At 47.4% G+C, this 5719-nt stretch overlaps 1 pseudogene; it reads right to left on the bottom strand.

Moving 5' to 3' along the window:
* Nucleotides 1-3668: 3668 nt before the first annotated feature.
* Nucleotides 3669-4601, bottom strand: LOC137160079 (olfactory receptor 4N2-like; annotated as a pseudogene).
* Between the last annotated feature and the right edge of the window lie 1118 nt (nt 4602-5719).

Genomic DNA, 5719 nt, shown 5'->3' with positions numbered 1-5719 from the left:
CCGTTGGGAAGTGGATGAAAGGGGGCTTTCGGATCCCAGGGGGTTTTGGTGAGTTCCTGCCCAGCTGTGTCCATGGGGCGGGCGTGCCAGGGTGATGGGCAGGACAGGCTCAGAGCCGCGGCCATGGGTGGCAAGGCGGTGGAGAGAGACAGCAAAGGAGGAATGAAGAAGAAATGCGGGGGAGGGGGGTGCGTGGTGGAGACTCGCCCTGCACGCCTGCGGTGGAGACAGGTGTCAGCTCCAGCCCTCCCGGCCCCGCTGCACAGCTCCTGGATATATCCTCGCTGACACTGGTGGGAGCGCCAAGCCACGATCTCAGCTGCTGGGGGGAGCGGACTGGGAATGAAACCCAGGGACACGGCAGAGCAGGGAGATGACTCAAGTTACACAGGGCCAATAATGAATAAAACCTGGGTGCCTGGACTCCCAGACCCCACCTCCTGTGCTCTAACCACTAGACACCACTCCCCTCCAAGGGCTGGGGATGGAACCCAGGTGTCCTGGCTCCCGCCCCTCCCCCCGCTCTAACCACTAGACCCCACGTCCAGGGCTGGGGATGGAACCCTGGCAACCTGGCTCCCATCTCCCAGTCCCCTCCCCCCAGCTCTAAACTATTAGACCCCACTCCTCTCCCAGGCTTGGGGATGGAACCCAGGCATCCAGGCTCCCAGCCCCCAACCCCCGCTCTACCCACTAGACCCCACTGTCCTCCCAGAGCCAAGATTGAACCCAGGAGTCCTGAATCAAAGTCTCGGCATCACTAGAGATTAAAAAAATGCACTTCCCTTTGCCGTGAAAGGATTCACAAGTTTGCCATGAATTCACCTGAAATCTTTGGCCCAGACTATTTTTCTGGGTAGCAGTCGGGGCGCTTATTAAATGCCCCACTGCAGAGGGGCCGTCATCTTCCTTTTGACCAGGTTAGCCCAAGAATTAACTCATGTGGGACATGGCAGCCTGGGGTCACATCCCCCCATCTGGTTTACGGGAAGACCGGATTTGGACGGGGGCCTCAGCTCTTCAAAGCAAACCTCTTAGCTACGAGCCTGTGTGTCAGTCTGCTGTGGGAGTCCTTCAATTTGTGCAAACTGTCCCACTTCACGTAAAACGCGTGGGCCCGGGGGAGAAAACGACAGCCACAGCTTCGCACCCTCGGCTGGTTTGTCCAGGGACATGCCTTGAAGGTGGGAATTGGACCATCTATAGTCCCCCTTCTCCAAGGATGTGTCTACCCGGGAACGGTTTCAACAGGAGATGTTCCTAACCTGGCCTACCTGTAACCCAGTAGGGCCACTCTAAACTGAAAGCCCCACCTTCCTATTCCCACTATGGAGAGGCAGGACTTGAAGCCGTGTTTGTCACACTGTAGACAAGCACCCTAGCTATTGGGCTAATATCCTGCTTTGGGTGTACTAGTAAAAAATACCCAGGAATGAACTGCACCTGTTCGTTTTGGGTTGAATGAAATATTTCCATCCAAATATTTCCCCCCCCCCACATGGGTTCTTCCCCCCACAATTTTTCCATTTCACTTAATTTTGGGGGGGAATTTTTTCAACTTGGTGCGGGTTGAACCAATTTCTGTCCCCCATCCTGCTTTTTCCAGCCAACAGAAAAATCCATGCTTCACCCACAGCTACGAGCTGATGTCACTCACCATCAGGGACCCCACATGGGGGGGAAAAGGGTACACTTTACCGGGGCCCGGAGGCCTTGGGGGGCCCAGCCCAGGCTGCAACCCCCATGGGTATATGTGTGGGAGGGGGCCCGTGTTACATGTTTGTACCGGGCCTGAAAAAATTATGCTTCGGCCCTGCTCACCCTCCATGCCTGTGCAGTGCCCACCACAAGCATTGATCTGGGTACGGGCAGCGCCCGGCACAACGGTGGTGCTGATCTTTGGTTGCTTCTTTAGCTGGTACTCTCATAGAAATAACCTTGGGACAGTTTACTCCAGCTAAGTATCTGATCCTGTATCTATTGCAGTGATTTTCAGTCTTTGTTCATCTTCAGACCCTCTAAAAAACTTCGAAGGGCAGCGTGGACCTCTGTGGAAATCTTAGCCATAGTCTATGGACCCCCAGGGGCCTGTGGACCACAGGTAGCAAACCACTGTTGTATAGTAATAACAACCTTTCGTGGACCCCTTAGACATAGGTCCGTGGATCGTAAGTTGAACATCACTGATCTATTGTATCTGTTGGTGGTAGATTGAAAGCCATTTAAAGGACCGTTTAAAGGACCCAATCTTGTGGGTTGGCGCGTCCTGTGTTTTTAAGCAGGGAGATTTGAGAAGGAAAAATATAAAAAGAAGCAACGTTGCTCTCTGGGGCTTTGAAACCATGCTAGAAATTGGCGCACGGGACAGAATAAAGGTTACATTTGAAAGGATCTTGATGAAGATCTCATGCACCGACATTCAAGTGTAGTCCATGGTGCACATTTCTGTCATCATTTTAACAAGAGAAACACTACTAACAAAAGCCTCCTGGTGCTGTTAAGTACTATACAATGAGCATGGTATCATACAGCTAATCAGAGACACAAAGCCCAATTTTGCTCTCAGTCACACTTGAGGTAAATGCTGGAATTACTCACAAGATATTTCAGAGATAATCTAGAGTTTCTTCACATTAATAAACAATCAGTACACGGTTACTCCATAGATATTTCAGAGCTACTCAATAGATATGACAACAATATTACATTGTTATTACTCTATAGATACTACAGAATTACAACAAAGTTACTATGTAGATAATACTGATTTGCTACATTGTTATTAAACAGACTTTATACATTTACTACATAGATTCTATATAATGATTACACACTTTTTCCAGAGCCACTACTTATTTGCTATAGAATTGCTTCACAGATACTAAATAATTACTCCATGTATCCTACAGGATTAGTATATAGTTATTCCATAGACATTAAAGAGTTACTATTAAGTTGCTCTACATATAATATAAAGTTTCTCCATAGATGAGATACAGTCATTACAATGTTACTCCGTGGATATTACAGGTTTACTCCATGGATATGAAAGAATAAATCCATAGCTACTACTGTATTTTCTATATAGGTACTGCAGAATTACTCTGTAGGTATTACAGTTACCCCACAAATACTATAGACTTACTCCACATTTACTACAGAATTACTCCATGGAGTATACAGAGTTATAATATAATTACTCCATAGATAGTATAGACTTACTATTGAGTTTCTCCACAGATACAGTAGAGTTACTCCATATATACAACAGTTACCACAGTGTTAGTTCACATATACTATACAGTTACTAGAAAGTTACTCCATTGACATGGAAAATTAGTTCATAGGTATCACAGCATTAGTACAGAGACATCAAAGAGTGACCACAACATTGCTCCATAGATATCACAGAATTACTCCGCAGATATTACAGAATTACTCCATAGATACTTTAGATTGTTCCATTGTTACTCCATGGATCCTACTGCATTACTTCAGCATTACTCTGGTGTAATTCAGTGCTCACATGGATAAGCATGTATAGATTCATCAATTCAGAGGCCAAAGGAGACCGTTTTGATAATCTAGTCTGACCTCCTGTATAATACAAGCTGGAGAAATTCCCTAAAATAATTCCAAACCCTGCACTTCTTTATTTTGACTTTCTTCTATTTCTCTCTCCAGAGCCCGTGCCTGCCCATCAGCCTCTTCATGGCACTGATGATATCCTTGTTCCTGAGTGTGTAGATCATAGGATTCGTGAGCGGGAAGTGTGGAACACAGACACCACCTTGTCCAGGGGGAAGCTGCGGAAGGGCTGGCCATAGATGTAGATGGCCGGGCTCAGCATGTTGAAGATGAGGATGATGTGGGGGATGCAGGTGGAGGCCTCTTTGCTCATCCCATTTGAGGGCCTGCCTGCCCGCAGCCGGACTGGCAAGGCCCCGTAGGAGATGAGCAAGAGGAGGAAACACATCAAGGTAGACAGACCGCTGTTGAAGAACATGAGGTATTCCAGCACGTAGATGTCAGTGCCAGCCAGTTTGATCACCTGGGGGATGTCGCAGAAGAAATTGTCCAGCTCGTTGGGGCCGCAGAACGGGAGCCGGGCAATCAGAGACAGCTAGAAAATGGAGTGCATGAGGCCCCCCAGTCTGGGAAGCCTCCACCAAGCACAGCAGATGTCCCTGCTCATCACTCTGGCATAGCACAGGGGGTGGCAGATGGCCATGGTACCTATCAAAGGCCATGGCCACCAGCAGGAAGACCTCAGCGGTCCCCAGGAAGTGGAGGAAGAAGAGCTGGGCCATGCAGCCCCCGTAGGAGATGGTCTTGTGGCAGGAGCAGAAGTCAACCAGCATCTTCGGGGGGGTGATGGAGCAGTAACAAATGTCCGGGAAGGCCAAGTTGGCCAGGAAGAAGTACATGGGGGAGCCCAGGTGGGGGTTGCCCCGGATGGTGAGGATGATGAGGATGTTGGCCGGGAGGATCATGGAGTAGAAGACAAAGAAGGAGGCGAAGAGGAAGAGCTGGATCTCCCAGGTCTGAGATAGCCCCAGAGGGACAAATTCTGTCACCCCCATGCAATTCCCCCGCTCCATCCCTGTAACACACCCCCATGGGACACTATCATCACTACAATTGCTGACCTGAGAGTTGGCCAAAAATTCAGGGTCTAGGCAGCTAAGTCAGGAATGTCTTTGACGCAATTCTGCATGTTCACGGAAAAGATACAAAGTCCTGTTTCCCTGAACACAGGAGGAACCAAAGAACAGAAGAGAGTGTCTTGGATCACCGCTCTAGCTCTCTTTCGGCCGACATCCAGCCATTTCTTTCAGCCGACACACAGCCTCTCAGCTTCTCTCTCCTTCAATGTCTTTGTCCTGATCCTCACACACATGCACCCTTACCCAGCAAAGCCATCCACTCACATAAGTCACATTCCCGGGTGGGAATTATGCCCAACAAACATCGATTCTTAGATTCCCGGCCAGAAGAAGGACCCTTGTGATAATCTAGTTGGATCTCTTGTATCACTAGGTTTGGAAGGATGAGGTTTTTTATTGGCCAATGTCAGCCGACATCGATTTCACGGAGGACACACACACAACCTGGCGAAAAAAACATTTCCATCAATAATATTTGAGATGTACAACAGCAAAGAGAGAACAACGCTGTGTGAGAACTTGTTAGAGTTTGGCTGAAGGATATCTACTTTGTATGTTTTGACCTATGATGTTGACCATTTGTCTTTTAATGGTTATAAAGCTTTAACGTTTTGAATCGCTGCTTTCATGAAATAAATATTGTCTCAGCCCCTTCAACTGTTGTTTGATTCCCCCATAATTTCCTGTGTGAAAATTTAAATGGCTAAACATCCAGAAAGGTGCTTAAAAATAAACATTGATATTAGCTAGACTATAACAAAATAAAAAATGAATTGGAGTCCCTTGAATTCATTCTGGTTTGAATCAGCGCAGATCTTTGAGGGAAAACAGCCCATCTGGATTTAAAAATCACCCCGATGGAGAATCTGTCACAACCCAACAAGATTTAACCTAACCCACAACATAATTATAGGTGTATTGGGTGCAGGTGTTTGACTTGGTGCCGCAAAACATTCGGACAAAAAATTTGCACTAGCAGAATTGAGAGCCCCCCTGTCAAATGGATTGATGGTTAATGGACAGATCTGAATGTCGTCATTAATTATGGTTCT

Source organism: Emydura macquarii, unplaced genomic scaffold (genome assembly GCF_026122565.2).
Source record: "Emydura macquarii macquarii isolate MOO-44397 ecotype Brisbane River unplaced genomic scaffold, CSIRO-AGI_Emac_v2 contig_2129, whole genome shotgun sequence".
NCBI lineage: Eukaryota > Metazoa > Chordata > Testudines > Chelidae > Emydura > Emydura macquarii.
The sequence above is the reverse complement of the archived record's forward strand: the minus strand, read 5'-3'. Positions and strand labels throughout refer to the sequence as shown.